The following is a 21973-nucleotide window of genomic DNA, read 5'->3' as shown; positions in this document are numbered from 1 at the left end:
TAAACACAAGTTAAATCAGGTCCGGTATATTTATTTATACCTCTTTTTTAGTGATTGTTTGAAAACAACTACTTTTTCATGGCAGATCAATAATACAACATACACAATTATTGACAAAAAACATTAAACTACATGGACACAATGAAATTGACAAACTATAATGTGAAAAACAGTTTCAAGTGTCACATCCCACAAGTACTACAGTGTTGAACCAAAAACGTAACAGTGAGATAATTCTAATACAGACAACTCATGAAGAACAAAAGAAGAGCCAATTAAATGCAAGAGCACATAGGCGTGAGGCAATAAATTTCAGTACACATTTAATGTATATAGTTGTCTCTTGCTGGATTGGGAAAGGGCAATCCAGCAAGAGACAACTATATACATTATAGTTTGTCAATTTCATTGTGTCCATGTAGTTTAATGTTTTTTGTCAATAATTGTGTATGTTGTATTATTGATCTGCCATGAAAAAGTAGTTGTTTTCAAACAATCACTAAAAAAGAGGTATAAATAAATATACCGGACCTGATTTAACTTGTGTTTATTGGGTTCTCAACATTGAAGCAACCGAGGGAGGGGGCACATTTTGTTGTTTAGCTTCATATAGGGTCCAGCCCCCCCTCGGCCCCGCCAAGGACCTATCTCCTTTTTTGTGTGCTGAATTAATTTGGGGCTGATTAATGTGTCACAGAATATTTTTTTAGCTGGCACCTGCTTCCTTAGTGCTTCCTGATTAGTGATCTTTTGCACTTGCTAAGTGCTTTCATTGTTGCAAAATTAGTTACAACACCTGCCCTGCCCCAACTGACAATAATGAATTAGGGGCTGATTAATGTGTCACTGGAATTGAACTTCCAGCCTGGCTCCTGCTTGTCTCCCTTAGCTGTAATTCAGGACCTTTGTGGCATTTGTGTAACTATTCGGAGGGTCAGAGCAGGGTCACATAATAGTTGCAAGTAGGCAACTGAACTCTGGAGGGGCCCCTCAGGAAGCACTACAGGAAATGGCTACTAATGATGAGCTTGAACTTTTGAACCTGGTAAGTAGTTTCAGTTTTGCTAAGATCGTATTTCTGCAATTTAGCGCTTATTCCACAGTCCCCTCCATCACGGGCTGGCTCCACAGACTTTGGCATGTTCTAGGCATGGAAAAACTATCGCTTATGGTGGCGGGGGACGTGGAGCAATTTGATGAGTTGTGGTGACCCTTTCATGCGCTCTTGACCACAGAATTTAGAGAACTTACCTGTCCGAGGTACCTTAGACTCCTGAGACTAACACCTCCTGTAGACCCAACCAACTAAACAGACATGAGATGGGGGCTCATGGGGTGGGGGGGTGGGGTGGGGCAGCAGGACGCATCAATGCTTCGGCACTGGACGGGGGGAGGTTGGGAGGGAGTTGGGGGGAGTTGGGGTGTTGGGGGGAGGGTTCAGGGGGGGAGGAAGGGTTGGCTTTTTGCTTTTCCTTCCTTTAGCTTTGCAGCCTCACCGACAGTGGAAAACATGTTCAGCTTTTTCTCAACGGAACCTTATCTGCAGTAGCCACTGTCCATTACCATGTTTTGATTACTTTCGCTCTGACATTTTGTTTGTAATGTGCATACCCCTCCCTTCTTTGTCCCCTTCCCTCCTATGTTTTGCCTTAATAAAAAGCTTCAAACCTAAAAAGGACCCGCCTCTCGCCCAAAAACGTGGAGAGGTTAACACTGATCAAGATGAATCAGCACTTCATACGACCAGATTACAAAATACAAAATACGTGAATGCACGCAGGAAGAAGAGGACACCGATTTAGGTGATGAAAGTTCTTCTCTGTTAGCTGACCTACTCCCGTCTCAATTCATAGAGTTTGAGGACGAGCTCTACTTCCCTGACACCGAGGCCTGAATATGACTTCCTTTTTTTTCGTCCTTATTCACTTTTATTCCTGTGTGTCTTTCTTTGTTTTGAAACTTTTACCACAACAAAACTCTAATCACCTAATCACAACATGTCCATCAGCAGCACTGTCTTCATCTTATTTTCCTTATTGATTTGAAGGTGCCGCAGTCTGCATTCCTGAGGTTCACAAGTTCACAACTCAATCATGCTCCTTTATACTCCTCCTCCAGACTCTCCCTATCCATTTCCCTCAAGGCAGATGGATGGATTACGACGAGTCCCCTCAAGTGGGACTGAAATTACTGACTACATGCTTGCTGATTGCTGACAGAGTTACTTCTGAAATTGACAGGAGAGGCTGCCCTGTGGGCCCTCATTTTCCGAAGAAGATGCGAACAAAAAGTAGAACAGGTAATGAATAATGAGAAGATGGCATGCAGTGGACAGAAATGGCTGTCTGGCTCTGATGAAACCAATTGATGTTTGTTTTTTGTGCATGAAGTGAATCCTATGGCTTGTCTTAGTTATTATTTAACCTTTTACATAATTAATTGTAACTCATTCCTACTACTCTGTTTTTTTTTACCTTGTTTAATTCAAATTGTACTTCAACTTCAGGGGCCACTATGTTGCATTTTCCAATATGCAAAATGTCCTTGGAGTGGACTCACTTACCAATATACCATGATGATTGATTAAATAATATATCTTTTTTCTTTGCAGTCACTCACTGGGATGGATGGATCATCAGCGTCGATTTACGGAAGAACTATGGCCAATTCGTGAGTGGCAAACAGGTAAACCAGTCTACAACAACTACTGCAGCAGAACTACATGTCTGTCTATTCGTGGTTGTAGTCATCGAGGACGAGGAAGTGTACTGTTGTTGTTATGCCAGGCAGAGTCCACTCCACGCCAGACAGCAGTTCATGTAAAATTGGGGCTATGTGGCTTGCTGCATACAATTAGATATGCTTTGTCTGTCTGACAAAGAGCCTAGGTATGCTACATCAGGTTGCTTCACTCAGTGGTGCCTGCCTTGACCGTCTGCATGGTCCTGCCTCAAGCTTGGGCCAAACATCTGTTATGTTTGCGAAATTTGCTGTTTTTCGGTTTTTCGGGAATCTTGCGAAATTACCGAAAATCGCAAATTCTTGAGCGGAACGGATTTTTGGCCCATGCTTGCGGCAGGGCCATGCAGACGGTCAAGGCAGGCACCACTGAGTGAAGCATCCTGATGTAGCATATCTAGGCTCTTTGACACAGACAGACAAAGCATATCTAGGGTTTAGGGTTCAGTGCGATGTACTAGGGTTTTTGGGTTTAAGTTGGTAGGGTTCCCGCTGAGTCTAGGGCTCAGGGCCCGATGCAGGCTCGTTCATAATGATGTTGGCAAGGTTTTAGGGGGATTGGGCGTTCTTAGGACCAGAATTGGCCGAATTTTGGCCTTTTTTGGTGTTTTGCGGGCGCGAGTCTTTGGGTGAAAAGTGAAAACTAGTCGTAGACCTTCTTTTTCTTCCTCTTCTTCAAAGAGCGCAGTAGTTCGATTTTTTTCTGCCTTGCTGAGATTCTTGGGAATTGCTGGAACAAGTGTCCAGGTTAGTTTCAAGAGGATCGAAGTAGTGGAAGTGCTGAAAACAGCAATTTTTTGTGAACAGCGCAATTTGCCATATTTTGGATATACCAGTATTGCATGTTTTTGGAGGGCTGTTTGGGGGTGTTCTAAATTTGTGGGGGTGGGTCGGAGGGTCTTGGAGCACTGCTGGGAAGGTCTAATTTTGATTGCAAGTGGTGTCAAGAAAATCCATGGTGGAAAAGGGGGGTTGGGACTAGTTGCAGACAGTGTTTTGGCACGATTTAAACTGAGGCCTAGCAGTATTGTGTGTTTTTGGGGGTGGGTTTGGGAGCCTGGTAGCAATGCTGGGAAAGTCTAATTTTGATTGCAAGTGGTTTCAAGAAAATCCATGGTGGAGAAGGGGAGTTAGGGTCTACCTGCAGAGCGCGTTTAAAGTGATTTTTCAAGTAAGCCTCAAATTTTCTAAGTGTCACATTTTCCATTTTTGCTTTTGGCCTGTTTGGGGGTGTTCTACTTTTTTGCGGGTGGGTTGAGTGGTCTGGGGGCAATGCTGGGAAGGTCTAATATCGGATGCAAGTGGTTTTAAGAAAATCCATGGTGAAAAAGTTTTTCCTTTTTTGCTCACTTGCGTGTTTTTGAGGGGCTGTTTGGGGGGGTTCTAGGTTTTTGGGGGTGGCTTTGGGGGTCTGGGAGCATTGCTGGGATAGTATAATTTTGATTGCAAGTGGTTTGAAGAAAATCCATAGTGGAAAAGGGGAGTTAGGGCCTACCTGCAGAGCGCGTTTGGAGTGATTTGTCAAGTAGGCCTCAAATGTTTTAAATGTCACATTTTCCATTTTTGCTTCTGGCCTGTTCGAGGGTGTTCTACTTTTTTGCGGGTGGGTTGAGGGGTCTGGGGGCATTAATAGGAAGGTCTAATATCGGATGCAAGGGGTTTGGAGAAAATCCATGGTGGAAAAGGGGGGTTTGGGCCTAGCCCTAGTTGCAGAAATCGTTTTGGCACGGTAGAAAGTTAGGCCTAGTAGTATTGCATGTTTTTGGGGGACTGCTTGGGGGGGGGTACTAGATGTTTGGGGGTGGGTTGAGGGGTCTGGGAGCACTGCTGGGAAGGTCTAATTTTGTTCTAAAATCGCAGTTTACACTTTACACCTAGCTTGAGGGGAAAGATCCGCAAATTTCGCCCACACTTATTTATCCTTAAAAAGGAGACTCAGAGTACGCACTTTTGAAATGATGCTTTTATGTATTGTAAATTTGTAATACTGTCGACTCTGAAACTGAAAGTGTTATTTTTGCACTACGCAGCGTACCTTATATTATTTTCTCTGTGGTGTTAATATCACTTCCTGTTTTTCCATCAACAATTACAGGCCGGCTTTTACCCTGTGCAATGGCAAAAAGGATGAACTCAGCCTTACAATTAGCGACCCGCAATTCAGCATCCGCCAGTCAGGCAGTGGACAAGGTGTCTTCTGGTCCCCAACATTGATCGACGGGGCGTCAGATGGAATGGAGGAGTACCACGAAAAAGATGAATGGCTGGATGCATGCAACTTCCCAAATTCAACAGGACAACTACAACAACATACAGTTACTGTATCCATCTTAATTTCTACTTATCTTTTAAGTAATGTTATTGCTCTGAACTTCTATGAGTGTGACTCTGTGCATTTGTTTGCTCTATCTGCTTCAATTCATCCCTCCAGCCATTGTATACTTTTGTCTTTGCTATTTTTTAAACTAATTTAATGTACTAAGTGGTTCTTCTCTCTGAGGGCAGATAGGCAAGTGAAATTGCGTAATTACTTCAGCTCTGTATTGTCACATTGTTTCTTCATAGTTAGTACATTGTAGAAAGTACTACTTACTTTTCAGTAACCTATCCATTTAGCAAACAACTTCATACATCCAGTAGTGCATGTATGAAGGAGGTACGGATGTAAATCGGAGGTATGATCATTAAGGCAAGGGGTTCCGCAGGGCTCTATTTTGAGCCCTACACTATTCAATCTGTATATGGGACCCCTTGCTAAGATAGTGGAAGCCTATGGGGTGGAGATAGTGTCCTACGCAGATGACACCCAATTGGTGGTGACACTGTCCCAACCCCCAGAGGAGGCTGCAGCGAACTTCTCTGCCTGTCTAGGGGAACTGGCAGGCTGGATGAATAACAACTCCTTGCGCCTCAATGCGAGTAAAACCGAGATCCTAGTGATGGGGAAAGCACCTTCCGTTTGGTCCTCTGTGTGGTGGCCCCCTGAACTGGGGCCCACCCCTAACCCCTCAGAGCAGGTGAAAAACTTGGGGGTTAGATTAGATGTCAACCTGTCCTTCGAACACCACACCAGAGGGGTTGCCGGCAAATGCTATGGCATCTTAAAAAGCCTGTGCAAAACCCTGGACTTACTCCCCGCTACCAGCAGGAAAACACTGATTCACACTCTTGTTGCTCCTCACTTAGACTACGGGAATTCATTGTATATGGGCCTGAGCAAAAAAGAACTGCACCGACTGCAATGCCTACAGAACGCGGCAGCCAGGATGGCACTGAATCTCTCTAAGAAGTCTTCGGGGAGCAGTGCTCTTGCTACGCTACACTGGCTCCCCGTCCGTGAGCGCATTGTGTTTAAAACGATGTGCATGGCCCATCGCATAGCGCAGGGAAAGGGGCCTATCTACCTTCAAAAATTATTGACCGTGCACCAGCCCAAGCGGCATTTGAGGTCCCTAGGAAGTATGCTCTTTCAGTTTCCTCGTGTCTACCGAGCACGGATGGGCGGTCGATCTTTCAGATATCTGGCCAGTAAGCAATGGAATGCTCTACCAATTGAGTTCCGTATGGAACCATCTGAGATGAGGTTCCGTCAGAAATTGAAAACCTACCTCTTCCCGAAATAGTGTGAGGCTCTCTGTCTGCCCCTATTTGTTACCTGACTGTCGAGGATCCTGCTTGGTTTCTGTCTTCACAGCGCGGGGACACACTGTTTCTTAGTGTTACCAGGTGCTTTATAAACTTTGTAATTATTATTATTATTAGTGCATGCACTTCCTTTATGTCCCTTAAAAGATTTATGGATAGCTTCGTATCCAAAGATTTGTTTATCTTCATTTGTTGTTTGTCCATGCTGTATTTTGTTTTTCCTCTCTCCACAAAACTTTCCCCACAAACCCCATTCCCATCCAAGTTTCAAACCCTAACATTCTTCGCCCGGGCGGTGTGGTTTTCATTGAGGTGTGAGTACATTACAACAATAATTCCACACACTTGCTGGGGAGGATGAGGTGCAAGCAACCTCCTCAAATCAATTTTAAGGCAGCTAGATGAATCCTAGGATATTGTAATTCAGGTGAAAAAAACAACAATGAGTATTTTAAAATAAATTCTGAATTTCATGCCCACCATCGATTGGATCCATCGTCAACATCATCCTCCTACATGTCAAGAAGACTTGTTGTTACGCTGCTGTGTCACTGTTCTTGTTGTAGACATAATCATCCATGCAATTCTTTTTTCTCCATACTTATCTTCAGCATTGCTTAGGCTACTGTTCCTTCTAATACTACTCTTTACTTTGTTTTTCATATGCTGCTCCTGCTAGTGTGGTACCACTCCTACTAACACCACAACAACGGAATTTCGGTCCGAGATGGCGTAATCACCATTTGGCCTACAGCCACCTCTGTGCCAAGCTCTATTCTCAAACACGAATCACAGGTAAGATAAGCATTTTGGAGAGGTAGAATAATGGGCTAGGACTCGGAGGAGAGACTGACAGTAGTACTAGTAAAGTACTAGTAAGCCAATTGAATGCACTAACTCTGTTAGTGGCACTTTTGAACATGTTTGGACGTTTTAGATAATTCATGCTGGTAAGTTTGAGGAAACCAAACGTGCCGTAACCCCCGCCCACCACCCCAAAAAATAAGATCAACGCGTACACTATGTTGAAGTATGTAAAATGAATAATGATATATTTCCCCTAACAAAAATAAACTTGTCCCACCCCTCCCTACCCAAAATAATTGTCCATTTCAAATAGTCTAGTAGTCCCAAACAATCCCCTACTCCCGATTCCCACCCCCAACAGTCTTTAAAAAAGGGGCAAGGGACACAGTCACTTCCGGCAGTGTCTGGACAGGTGGTCCCGGAGCTGTTTTTCAAGGTCGTCCACCTTGCGCTCCAGGTAGTCCACTCTTAGGCTTAGGCGGCGCATGCGTGCCTTTCAGGCTCTGGGGGGGCCGGCTGCTGGTGTTCTTGCAGCTGAGCGGCGGCGGGGGCTGTCCGAGCACGGTGCCGTGATGGAGGCTGCTGGCTGGTGGACACGGGGGCAGTGGTGGAGGAGGTTGTTGACGCCCCCTCCTCCTGTTCCCGAGCCCACAGCCAGGAATATTCCACCCGAATGGCCTCCATCTTCCGGGCCCTGGCCCGGACAGCCATCTCCCTTCTGGTGAGCTTTTTGGGAGAATCTATATGAAGAAAGAAAGAAAAATAATGTAACCAATACTCTTTAACAATAAGACAAAATAATTCAACAGAAAGTTGTCTCACAGTAACACTAGCAATTTGCAAGCACAGTATAACATTTTGGCATGTATCTTTCTGCCGTCTTTGTAGGCCTGTAACAGTGGGAGTTTCAGAAATTCTACTACCAGGCAGCACTATGGATTCAATACATAGTCAGAGAGTCAGAGAGTACACCAGTATTCTTCTTTTTTTCTCTAGTTTTGCGAAAAAAATTACTTGTACATGAACTTGTGGTAGCCGGCATAATGCCAGCTCAGTCAGCTTGCACCCAAGAAAAAGAGACACAAGCCATGAGGACGCAGACTTGCATGCATTACTTTAAGCAGTACATGCAGGTGGGGATAGGGAAGCTCTTACTTTTGTATAGGGGTGGCACTGGCCATACTCGGTTACATCAAGGGCTACTGCTCAATGTAATTTATATTTCGCACTGCCCCCCCTGGGCCTTCAGTACTACAAAAGGAAAATGAAGATTATTCGGATCACATGATCTCTTTGCTTATATGATGGATGACTTTAGGTGCTTTGTTGTGATAGATTGAGTGAACAACAGTGATAGTCCACCCATGATTAACACAGCAGAAAGAAAATTATGAACATAGGGAGTGAGTGTGGTAACCATAATTGCCGGAGGAAGGGACTTGACTTGATATAATCGTCAACTATACAATACATACACAATATATGCTGTGCTTGCAAAGTAAACTACTGTACTGTTACTTTAGGCAAGGGAGAGTTTCAGAACAATGACAACTTGTAGTATTTGGATTTCCTCTGCTTTGCTACTCTGGCACGAACATGCTGTTCGAACAAAATAACACTCTTCATGCACTGAGCGTCTGCTCTACATACACCTCTGCTATGTATGAGGAAGAAGATACCATCCAGGCTTCCAAAGTAAACGTCTATCATTCTTCTTAATGTCTCAACTTTAACAACTTTACTTTTTCTCAACAACCAAATAACACCCTTTTCCTTTTATTTGGTAAACCACCGTCTTGACTTGCATTTGAGTTCCACCAAAATGATATATTGCAATGCACACCACGCATGAATTTTCTGATTGACCCACAAAGGCAGTCATTTTTTATTTCTCCTCCAACCATCCTTGCTTCAAGCAGCCATGCATCTGATTCCTTCCTATCAGCCACCTCTGCCTGCATTCAAAAACACGTATCATTCTTTAGTCATAAATGATACGACTCGCTCGTCCTTCCATTGACCCTAAGTTCTTTCCCTTTTCGTTCATCACATCCCTCAAGTTCATCTGATATGACTTGGCTTCACGATAAAAGTTTCCCAGCTGATTTGAAGTCAAATAGAGGGGGGCGTTGCTTACTCGAGAACTACCGCGTCTAATGGTATTGCTAAGTCAAGGGTGACTGTCTTCTCCGTGATTGGCTAAAAAAATTTAGTTCTAAATCAGTAACTGTTCTTAACAGTACAGTGTACTTGTAGTAGTGTACTGTCTACTGTACAGTACATCATACACTCCTTTGCGAGCCTACTCTAAAATGTAAATAAGTAAGGAGTATAATAATAACTTACCACCGTCCGCCGCTGCTGAGCCATCACCCTCAGCTCCTCCTGGTGGCGCCGCCGCATCCGTCGCTTGAGTGGACCCCTCTGCGCTGCTGGCCCCGGCACTGGTGGTGGCAAGTGCTGCATCCGATGTTGTGACGCATAGAAAAAACATATCATATTTTTAGATGCCATACACCACCCCCTACTTCATCTCGTAATGGAAGAGAAAATGTTGAACAATTTTTAATTATTGGGACTGAAAAGAAGTCACGGTTTTGGGGAGGGTGTTAACTTATATGCTTAGCCATAACATGCAACTCTTTTTGGCACAACTGATTAATGCTTGCTCTAACGTGCAACATTTTTATAATTACAGACAGAACCAACTACTCCTCATCACCACCAGGAGGACTTGAAGTTCCAACATGGTGAGGGCTCCCGAGTCCCGCACACTTACTTCTGACTGAGGTATGTGGAAAGTCGAACTGCATCTATCATCAACAATGTCGTATTTCTCTTGTCCTTACTTCTGTATGTGCAGAATAGTCCCTAAGTGTGGGAGGGTATACTCAGACGTGAGTCCCTTGCTCATTGCACCATCAGGATTCAAGCAAGCCGGACCGACGACGGCTGAAATGCCAGAAACCGGTCCCCGGAAGCTTGTTTCCTTACCAGTGTAAGAATTGGCTTGGTAGTTTGGTTTGCCCTGTTCCCATGATGCCGTGGGACAGGAACAGACTAATTTGCATGTAGCCAGGTTCTGAGCTGGGATGGTGCAGTGAGCGAAAAAACGGTGAAGGATTAAGCCCTGATCTCTTGACTGGGTAGGAGTATTCTGCATCATTCAGAAACTCTGTCCATCACCACCCTATTTTCCAAAACAGAATAGTCCCTGAAACACTAGCGATATGGTATGTGCTACTATCAAATCAAAAAGACAGCTACTAGCTTATTCTTTGTGGACATTGACATTTTGTTGTTGGAAATTGTCAAAGCACTAACATTAAGAAGACTGGAATAGACAGCAAGGGCAACCCAGAGGACTGCACTCAGTGCCTCTAGAGCTATTGCTGGATCAGAGTTTTGTTTAACACTGTTTGCCGACTGGGCAAGCTTAGCTACCTACACAGACCGACTCATAAATAATAGTAAATAGTAGTAGCACAGAGAGTGATGGTAGAGAGGCAATATAAGAAAGTAGAAACAGTCTGCAAGAAGATTAAAGACTATTTTGTAAAAAATAGAATTAGGAAACAGTTTGGTATGAGTAGGAGCTGTAAAAGTAAAAATGTAAATGTAAAAAAATTTAAATTGATACTTGTATAGCGCACTACTCACCCGCAAGGCTCTCAAGGCGCTTGTACGAATACCGCTGTGGAACCCATCCTGGCTTTCCCTGTGAGGCGTCCACTCCTGGGCACCCCCAAGGTGGAGGCCAGGCATCCTTAGCGTTGTGGGGGCGGTTGTGGAGATTAAGCAAGCTATTGCCCAGAGTTGCAGAGTGGGACTCCATGATTGGAATAGGCACCGAGGCGAGAATTATCAGGTCTGTGGAATGTTTGAGTCCAAGACCCGCCGAGGCGGGGAATTGAACCCTGGTCCCGGGCTAGACATCTGCACCAGGGCAACAGAACAACTTACTGGGGCCAGCAGAAGAGCCTGCAGAGGACCGTTCCTGCCCAATCTGTTCAGCCGGAGTCTGGGATGTTGCTGCCTTGCCCCTGGGAGGTGCTGATGATCATAAAATAAACACAAACATGGATGATTGTGTTTTTTGAAATATTTGATTTCTTTGACCACAATCTAAAACTATCTCGGGGAAACAAATTAGCAACAATTGCACTATATGTAATGACCTATCTGATCTGGTCAACTAGGAGGATACTAGTACAGTATTGCTGGATTCACAGACCGTCTACTTGGAAAGTTATGTAAATCAATAACTAAACCAACAACAAAAAGGTTCTACTACGACTGCCAGCACTCAGCAGCAAGCGACATGACAGACACAGTCCGTCATCATGATTGCAGAGCACTAAAAAATGTCCTACTACTAATAACAAGTCATAATATACTCAACCTATCAATCCATCACTATCTCTTCTTCTTAGTGGCAGCAGGAGTACAAAGGAAGGACTAGACTTGAGTCTCTAGTCTCTCTAGCATTACGCAGTTCTGTAAAGTACTACACTCATACATATTCAGGTCAAATGAGCACAAAGTTGCAAACAAGTAAGCATAGTAGCAACGCCACTGAGGAGGCGAGCACCTGCAATCACAGAAGCTATTTAAACACTATTTTACCTGCAATGTAATCGAATCGGCAGCATTCTTGCTCTTCGGGAAAAACATATATTAGCAATATAACACAGAGCAGAAGAATACAAAGTAGTTATCCAATAGCAACTCACCAAGGCCAGGGATCTCCAAGCCTAGCAGGTGGAGCAGGTCCTGCTCCGGGTCGAGGACGTCGGCCCATCGGTGCGTCGCTTGGTCGTAGGTGCGCAGGACCCCCGACTCCCTCCACATGGCCCGGCACACCTTATCCCACCGCTGGCGACGCTCCCGGAGGCCATACCCTTGACCAGGCCTGCCCCCTGCTGCCACGGTCTTAGGGAGGTGACGCAGAACAAAAAATATAAGGGCGGCCACCTCCACCGCGGTGAAAATCTCCCTGTACACCACTTGCACCCCCCTCAAACTCCCGCATGGGAGCCGGGTGTGGGGTGCGGGACCCTTCCCCTTACTCTTCCCGGCTCCCTTTGGCATGGTCCTGGACAGCTGAAGAAAAAAAATATGAAAGAATAGGGAAAAAGTAAAGAAAAGAAAAGAAAAGAGTTTAAAAAAGTAGCTTTAAAAGTAACGAAAAGTTGAAAAAAACACATAATATAGATGTAGAAAAATAGAGGGATAGATAATGAGTGAAAAAGATTTTAAAAAGTTCAAAGAAGCAAAGGATTGCAGAGATTAGGTAAGGATAGGAAAAGACATGCCCAGAGCCATACCAATGAATGAAAAACAAGATGGCCGCGCCCATTGAGGACCGCGTGGGTAAGTTTGCGCGATATTTCCCCCGCGAGCACGCAAAAACACACGCAAACTCGTAATAGTGCGGCGCACACAACGCGAGCTTGCCAATTGTGCCCGGAAACAGAAATACGCAACGTGCACAAGATGGCAGCGCCCATGTACGACCGCATAGGTTACTTCGCGGTCGGTGCGCTGCAAGCGGCCCGCAAATACGCAAAAAACCCCACGAACACGCAAAAAAAAAATCCACGAATTCGCGGATTCTGCGGATCGCGAATTTGATTTCACATGAATTCGCGGACCGCAAATTTCGCCTATACCTGCTTTTTGCTCTATCAATGAGCAATTCCAGAATTTTATTAAGAGAGTCATAGTTACTATCGCTGTTTACCCGTGCTTCATTGAATTTCTTCACTTTGACATTCAGAGCACTGGGCAGAAATCACATTGTGTCAGCACCCGCCTCACGAATTCGCGATGCTGTTTTAATTAAACAGTCAGATTCCCCTGGTCCGCACCAGTTTTAGGTCAGCTTCTAGGTGCCGGCCGAGGCAGAACGCCGGCCCCGCGCCCCAGGGGAGGGGGCATGGGGAGAAGCGACCACCGCAGCTGGGGTGATCCACAGGAAGGGCCCAGCTCCGTCCAGAGTTGCCACCGCCCTGGAGGGAGGCGCCTCGTCCAGCCTTGGCGTGTGCACAGCCACGCTTCGCACCCCTGCTCAACAGACCCAGCCCTTAGAGCCAATCCTTATCCCGAAGTTACGGATCTGACTTGCCGACTTTCCTTACCTACATTGTTCCAACATGCCAGAGGCTGTTCACCTTGGAGACCTGCTGCGGACATGGATACGGCCCGGCGCAAAATTTACACCATCTCCCCCGGATTTTCAAGTACCAGCGAGAGCTCACCGGACGACGCCGGAACCGCAACGCCTTCCAAGGATCGGGCCCCTCTCTCGGGGCACACCCATTCCAGGGCACCGTGCCCTTCACAAAAAAAAGAGGACTCTCCCCGGGGCTCCCCCCGGCTTCTCTCGGATCTTTTGCGTTACTGCACGGGACGCCAAGTGGGGCCCGTCTTTGCCACTCCGTGATCAGAGATCTGAACCCGACTCCCTTTCGATCAGCTGAGGGCAACGGAGGCCATTGCCCGTCCCTTCCGAACTGCGCTCGCCCATCTCTTAGGACCGACTGACCCATGTTCAACTGCTGCTCAAATGGAACCCTTCTACACTTCGGCCTTCAAAGTTCTCGTTTGAATATTAGCTACTGCCACCAAGATCTGCATCTGCGGTGGCTCCACCTGGGCGCTCGCCCCGGGCTTCCGTGCGTACCACAGCGGCCCTCCTACTCATCGCGGCATAGCCCCCGTGGCTCTCAGTGCTGGCGAGGACCAGGTATGGGCCCGTCGTTCCAGCGCCATCTATTTTCAGGGCTAGTTGATTCGGCAGGTGAGTTGTTACACACTCCTTAGCGGATTCCGACTTCCATGGACACCGTCCTGCTATCTATACGAAACAAAACCTTTTCAGTAGTTTGATGAGCATCGGCATTGGGCACCTTAACCCGGCATTCTGTTCAGCCTGCAGCGCCAGTTCTGGTTCCCAAAAGTGGCCCACTAGGCACTCGCATTCCACGCCAGCGAGCCGGGCTTCTTACCCATTTAAAGTTTGAGAATAGTTTGAGATCGTTTCGGCCCCAAGACCTCTAATCATTCACTTTACCAGATAAAACTGGGGGCTCCAAGCGCCAGCTATCCTGAGGGAAACTTCGGAGGGAACCAGCTACTAGATGGTTCGATTAGTCTTTCGCCCCTATACCCGGGTCGGGCGACCGATTTGCACGTCAGGACCGCTACGGACTCCACCAGTTTTTCCTCTGGCTTTGCCCAGCCCAGGCATAGTTCACCATTTTTCGGGTGCTATCACACACGCTCAGCTCCAACTCCCCGTGCGCCTGCCGCTGGAACCCTCATTGAGCCACAGGGTTTTACTCGGCCCTCCAACTCGCCCACGTGTTAGACTCCTTGGTCCGTGTTTCAAGACAGGTCGGGTGAGTAACCGACATTGCCGCAGACCCCTGGCACCCTGCGTGGGCCCTACCGGTCTGGCGGCGCATTGCAGTTGCGTCGCACCGAGAACAGGTGCCCGGGGGAGGGCGGTGAGGTGGTGGATTCTCCCTCGGCCCGCGGACACAGCAAAGCTGCTGCCAGAGGGCTGTAACACCCTCCGTCAGAGCGTAGGGTCACCTGCCACCCCAAAGCCTTCCCAGACGACCAGCAGCCAGTCGCGGTGCACCGCCGCAGAGGAAATGCTCCCTGTGGGTGCCGGGTAGGGCCTGTGCGCTGGTCCCGCGCAGGGCATCCAGAACTCCTGGGCCACCGACCTTCCAGCCATGTTGAATCGTCCAGGCGGACTGCATGGACCCAACCTGTTTACCTCTCGATGGTTTCACACCCTCTTGAACTCTCTCTTCAAAGTTCTTTTCAACTTTCCATTACGGTACTTTTTGGCTATCGGTCTTGCGCCCGTATTTAGCCTTAGATGGAGTTTACCAACCGCTTTGGGCTGCATTCAAAAGCAACCCGAATAGACCTGATCCCGGCACGCCGGGGGCCGCTATCGGCCTAACACCATCTGCGGGGTGAGCCTCGATCAGAAGAACTTGGGCCCCTTGAGCGACGCCGGGGAGTCGGTCTTCTGTACTCCACATTTCCCGCACCCGCCGCCGGGTGGGGATTCGGCGCTGGTCTTTTCCCTCTTCACTCGCCGTTACTGGGGTAATCCTGGTTAGTTTTTTTTCCTCAGCTTAGTAATATGCTTAAATTCAGTGAGTCACCACGTCTGATCTTAGGTCGTAGTCGGAAGAAAATGCCAGAGCGTCAAAGGGTTGCCGGGGAAGGCTAGGCCCCTGTTGCAGCAGGGTCTGGTGTACCGGCAGCGCACGCCCTCTTTCCCCCGGATCAGATCTGGAGGGGTCTCGCCCTCCCCAGGATGCTGGCCACAGAGGTGGGCGCCCAAGGCACGGGCAGCCGGTGGGACACCACAGACAGCCACGTGAGGCACGCAGCTAGGCACCCTGGCACGGGTCCGGGGCTAACCAGTAGCCAGACCCTTTCTCGGGCTAGGAGTGCCAGCGGCGTACCTCTGCTGCAGGACACGGCGAGGGACCTTGCCACAGGCGATCAGGGGGTCTGACCTTGTGGGGGGACGAACGGAAGCGGAGCAAACCCTGCTATGGCCCCAGCCGTGTCCTGGGGAAGCCCTGGGGCAATTGACGATAGAGCGACCCTCAGACAGGTGTAGCCCCGGGAGGAAGCCAGGGCCGCACAGTGCGTTCAAAGTGACGATGATCAATATGTCCTGCAATTCACACTAATTCTCGCAGCTAGCTGCGTTCTTCATCAACGCATGAGCCGAGTGATCCACCGCCAAGAGTCACAGGTAACTTTTCTAAAACGTTCACCCACCTGCAGGCACAGGAGAGGTGGGAGGAAGGCAACGCCGTGCGTCCACAGAACGCGCGGCAAGACGGCCCAGGCGCCCCGTTCAAGGCTTCCCCACTAGGTGTCAGACTGTACCGTTGGGAAAATAAAAAGCATTGCCAGACGCTCGTCCGGGGAGTCCCCCCTCACTCACCCGCAAGCGATGGAGGGGGTTCCTGAAGTGACAGGAGCAGGCAGCCCGCAGCCGCCATTCCCACCCGGAAAAACCGGGAAGGACCACACAAGTCTTCAAACCCCTCAGCCTGGCCACAAGGGACCAGGTCAAACCAGGTACCTGGCAACTAGGGAGGGTCGCTCCACCTGCACATCAGCCATCCATCACCGGGCGGCCACGAGCCCACCGACCCTCACCCGGTTAGGAGGCGGCGGAAGGGAAGAGCCAGGCGGCTCCCCATCTTGCACTCCTCCCACCAAGAGGAGCTGGGGTCCCCTCACAGGCCCTCGGTCCCTTCTCTTCCAGACCACCCTGCTGAGTGAGAACGTCTGCTGCTCAGTTGCCCGGAACCTGGTCAGGCCGGGACTCAGGCACGGGAGAACCCAGCCGGCGCCAGGGCCTTTCGAGGGAGGGGTGGTACCAGTCCGGGGATGCACTGCCATTCGGTTTCCCACCCACTGCAGGGGGGGTCGTGCTGGGTGAATTTTGGTTCCGTCTCAGAGAGGGACAGGGGACGGGGCCACCCCCATCCCCGGTCCCTCACGCGTCGGTCAGGCCCTCCCCATGGGGTAAGAGGCCCACCAAAGTCCCGGTCCGCACCTGAGCGCCCCATTCGTCTGAAGACCGCTCCGCTGGCCGGGGCGCCCAAGGGCAGGGCCTGGCCCTGTGCCTACAGTGTGTGCTTGCAGGAGGCAGCCGAGGGCTTCGGGCTGCCGCCGTCGGTCGCTCGGGCCGCTCCGCCATTAATGATCCTTCCGCAGGTTCACCTACTGAAACCTTGTTATGACTTTTACTTCCTCTAGATCAGGGTTCTTCAAACTGTGGGGCGCGGCCCCTGGGGGGGCGCGGCACCATCCCAGGGGGGGCGCGCGCTCCACTCCGATCTTCCCTTTGTGCCCGTTCCTTTGTCTGGGTGATTCTCCCAGGAGGGGGCCAATTCATGGAGTCGACAGCTTCGGCTGCAGTGCAGGCAAGGAGTCTCCTCTGCTAAAAACGAAAGCAAACAAACAGACACGCTTTCAGCTTTAGCAGAGGAGACCCCTTGCCTCCCACTGCAGCTGAAGCTGTCGACTCCGTGAATTGGCCCCCTCCTGGGAGAGTTAGCTCTTCCTAGAAGGGAGAGAAGGTTTCCGGAGAGGGTTTGAGGCACGGGCGGGGTGGGCTCTGGCCAAGGGCCCCAGCCTTTAAAGGGGGGTGGAAGTGAGCGGGAGGGGGGGGGGGGGCGGGAGTCCTTCAGTTATTTTGGGTAGGGAGGGAGAGGTTGCAATCCGGGTTTGGGCCATGAATCGGGACGGTGGGCTCTGGTCTGCGGTCATCAACTCATGAGGATCTTTGTGTGGGGCACCGAAGTGTCTGTGTTCAGGGATGTTGGTCTGCAGATTCGAATTTGAATTATCAAATGTGTGAGGGATGTCGGGTGGAGCCGGCCACCAGACGTCCGTTATGTTGCCATGTGGGTGAATAGATATATGGGTGGAATGGTGGATGTGTGGGTGACATGGTGGATGTATGGGTGGGGGGTGGATGGATGAGTGAGGGGATGGATGGATGGGTGAAGGGGTCGATGGATGGTGGGAGAGAGGATGGATGCATGAGTGGCGGGATGGATGGGAGTGGATGGATATGTGTATGGTTGAAAGGGTAGATGGATGGGTGGAGGGATGGATGGATCAGTGAAATGGTGGATGGATCGATGGGGGGGTGGATGGTGGACGAGTCGGTGGGTGGATGGATGAGAGAGGTGATGGATGGATTGATGTATTGATGGGTGAAGGGGTGAATGAATGGATGGATGGATGAGTGAAGGGGTGGATGTGGGGATGGATGGGTGATTGAGGAGGGTGGATGAACGGGGGATGGATGGAGGAGTGAAGGGGTGGGTGAGTGGTCAATGGATGGATTCATGAGTGGATGAGTGGATGGATGAGTGGGTGGATGGGTGAAGGGTGGATGGAGGGATGGGTGGCTGGGTGAGGGGGGAATGGAGAGAGAGGGGGAGGATGGATGGATGGATAGTGAGGACATGGATGAATGATTGGCAGAGTGGATGGGCAGGTGTGTGCATGGATGGGTGAGGAGAGGAGCATGGAGCTGGATGGGTCAGAGAGTGCATGCATGAGTGGGGGGAGGGTGGAGAGCGGGAGGGATAGATGGGTGGGTGGATGGATGAGTGGGGGGTTGAGTGGGTGGACGGATGAGTGACTGGGTGGATGGATGAGTGGGTGGGGGGATGGCTAGATGGGTGAGAGGGTGGGTGGTTGGATGGATGAGTGAGTGGATGGATGGGTGGAGGAGTGGATGGATAGGTGGAAGAGTGGATGGATGAATGGAGGAGTGGATGGATGAGTGGGAGGATAGCTTGGGTGAAGGGGTGAGTGGTTGGATGGATGAGTGGGTGGATGGATGGGTGGAAGAGTGGATGGATTGGTGAGGGGATGGATTGGGTGAAGGGATGGATGGATGATGGATGGATGGGTGAGGAGGTGGATGGAGGGATGGATGGGTGAGATGATGGATGGAGGGATGGATGGTGGATGGGTTTGCAAGTGGTTGAAGGGGTTTGGATGTGGATGGGGCACAGATGGAGGGACAGAATGAATGGTGGGGGAGTTGGTGGATGACAAGGTGTACATGATGGATGGGGAGGGTTGTGATGACTTCCTTTGCCTTGGAGGATTGTGTTTTGAGCTGTGTGGTACGTCTCTGTCGTTTCGCCACACCCACTCACAGGCCTGCAGTTTGCTAGGCACTCTTGTTGTGTTGAGCATTGTTTGCCGGATATGGCCCGTGGTGTGCGCGTTGCAGTCGATCATGTGGTGTGCCGGAATCCCGAGGTTTCGGTCGGGTGGTAGGGGGGCCCAACATCTGGGGTAATTCAGCTGGGGGGGCTCAACCTGGAAAAGTTTGAATACCTCTGCTCTAGATAGTCAAGTTTGATCGTCTTCTCGCGCTCCGCCACAGCCGTTGCTGACCCCGGCGGGGCAGATCTGAGGACCTCACTAAACCATCCAATCCTACAATGAGCCACTTCCCATACTTTCTCAAACACCTCCATGTCAGACTCCAACATCACTAAGGCCTCTGGAGCCTGGTGCCGGAAGTCCACCAACCCCTGAAGCTGCAAAGCCCTTTCCCCATTTCATGAGATGATCCTTCCATTGTACTGGCCTCTTTTCCACACAAGTTATCACCATCTCTGTACCTATTAACCAGGTCTCTGTCCTCTCCGGTCTGGCCTCTTCCGCCAGACCAATGTTTCCACCTTGTATAACTTCTTAATGATGGAATCCAGACCACCCATCGTCCTCGCTTGCTGTGAACCTTTTGGCAGCAGGTATTAGTTACTCTTAATGTATATTGAATTAATAAATAACAGTTGTTGTGCTCATCTCAAAATTAAAAAAACAGCGCCACCATGTGGCAGACTGTTGTATGTATCGGTGCTGACAATTGAGTTCTGGTGCAGAGCATCGGAAACCACCGGCTCAAATTAAGCACTGCCTCTAGCATATGATTCCATGGGTTTTGGCTGTCCTCATCCAAAGATCTTCGTTTGAGTTGAATAACACAGAGAAACCCCCGGTGCCAATGAGTGCTGGCTTCCTATATGTACTCTGTGAGTGACCAATCCCAGGATCTAACTTTGGATTCCAGCTTGACTTTGCGGGATCTCCAGCTGTTAGATCCATGATGACGCCCCATCAACCTACTCACACCGCCGAGCTATGCACGAATTTTAAGAGCGGCCACACCTTCCTTCGAGGCTTCTGTGGCATCCATGGCTGCAGACTCAGGACCTTCTTTCGTACCACCTTCCACCACAGCTCAGGTGTTTTCGCTTCAAAGCCGGGTCTGGTGGCTTAGTGGAGTAATGCGTCGACCACAGGGACCTGTGTTTGACCTCATGGTCACTGGTTCAAATCCCAGTGGGTCCACTCAGTCTTTCATCCTTCTGAGTTCGATAAAATGAGTACCATTGAGTTGGGTAACAATAAACATCTGTTATTCAGCACCAAGATGCCCACGGGTGAATGTGTGCTTTACAATTACACGTTATGTTCAATATTATCCTTCTCCATAAGCTCTGGATGAAGACTTACCTGCCATTTTCAGAGCTACCTGGGAGAAGGTTCTATTGTCTACCTCCTCACTAGCCATTCATACCCTGAGGTAAGTTCATACAACCTTAGCACTGGCACCCTGAGATGACACCGACCTTGGCATAAAACAAAGTGGTAATTGTTGTGCCAGTGAAACAAACTTTTAAGTTATTACTTTAAACTCAGAGCAAACAGTTTTACATGCTCCAGTATTGCATTCATCTCAACCAGTCATTGGCTATTATGTAGGAACATCACCGAAGATTAATACATTAGTTACACTAATTTGAAAAATGTGGACAACCAAGCCAAACCAAGAACAGTTGTACACGTGGAAACACCATTCCAATATCCCTTGTGTCTACAGCACTTCAATCAAAAATGGCCAACATTTTTTGAAGAAATATTCTTCTTGTCAATTACTCGTCCCACCTTTGTCCCATGTAGTTTAATGAGTGGAAATCTGGAGGGGCTATATTTCTTTGAAAGTGGGAATCAACACATCTACATGTTTTGACTACAAAGCCTCCAGAGGCCTTCTTCAGGGCTTTTGCATACTTATTTCACTGGATGATGTTCAGAAGTTAATATTCTTCTTCTCAATCCAACTGGCTGAGGATTGAGGATAGTGATGGTGATGGCTAGCTGTATTACACTTTTAATGAAGAACTCTTCTGTCATCTTTTGTCAGAATTGATTCAAGCTTGTCTAGAGTTATAGTTACGTATATTGGTTGTCATTGATTTGCCATCAGTGGTGTTCCCAACAGACCATCTGTGGTTTTTCTAGGGAGGAAGGCATGATCTGGCTCTTGGCTGATGTGGAAGAGAGATATATTTCAAAGGGCGCCAACACTACTCTTTGTGACTTGTCCAATGCCGCATTGTGGTCAATTCACGTATGCTACAATATTGCTAGATGGCCACACCTACTACAGATTTTAGAAATAGTGGTGCCCTTGGAAGGCCAGTAGGTCTTGGGTCTGCCGTAAGTTGGTGGGGAGGGTGTTCCAGGTCTTGGCGGCGAGGTGGGAGAAGGATCTTCCTCTGGCTGTTGTTCTTCGGATGCGGGGGACAACGGCGAGGGCGAGGTCGGCAGAGCGGAGCTTGTGGGTGGGGGGGTAGAAGCTGAGATGTCTGTTGAGGTACGCTGGGCCAGTGTCGTGGAGGGCTTTGTGTGCGTGGATGAGGAGCTTGAGGTTATCCTCTTGTTGACAGGGAGCCAGTGTAGGTCTCTCAGGTGGGGAGTGATGTGGCTGCGGCGGGGATGTCGAGGATCAGATGGGCAGAGGCATTCTGGATGCGTTGCAGCCGTCTCAGGAGTTTGGTCGATGCTCCTGCGTAGAGGGCGTTACCGTAGTCCAGCCTGCTGGTGACTAGGGCCTGGGTGACTGTTCTTCTTGTTTCAGTGGGGATCCACTTGAAGATCTTACGTAGCATTTGGAGGGTGTTGAAGCAGGAGGAGGAGAAGGCATTGACCTGCTTAGTCATGGTGAGGGTGGAGTCGAGGATGACCCCTAGGTTGCATGCGTGGTCTGTGGGTGTCGGAGCAGTTCCCAGTGTGGTCGGCCACCAGGAGTCTCCCAGGCCGAAGGGGTGGACCCAAGGATGAGGACCTCCATCTTGTCCGAGTTCAGCTTCAGTTGGCTGTTCCTCATCCAGTCAGCGACGGC

The 21973-nt window shown here is 49.1% G+C and overlaps 1 non-coding gene and 1 pseudogene across 1 annotated transcript; both read right to left on the bottom strand.

The window, feature by feature from the left end:
• Window positions 1–13347: 13347 nt before the first annotated feature.
• Window positions 13348–15376, bottom strand: LOC147706743 (28S ribosomal RNA; annotated as a pseudogene).
• A 451-nt stretch (window positions 15377–15827) lies between these two features.
• Window positions 15828–15981, bottom strand: LOC147706742 (5.8S ribosomal RNA). The gene has a single exon (XR_015296951.1). It is a non-coding gene; the product is annotated as a 5.8S ribosomal RNA (ribosomal RNA).
• Between the last annotated feature and the right edge of the window lie 5992 nt (window positions 15982–21973).

Source organism: Lissotriton vulgaris, chromosome 6 (assembly GCF_964263255.1).
Source record: "Lissotriton vulgaris chromosome 6, aLisVul1.2, whole genome shotgun sequence".
Taxonomy (NCBI): Eukaryota; Metazoa; Chordata; class Amphibia; order Caudata; family Salamandridae; genus Lissotriton; species Lissotriton vulgaris.
Note: the sequence above shows the minus strand (reverse complement) of the source record. Positions and strands in the feature narration are given on the sequence as shown.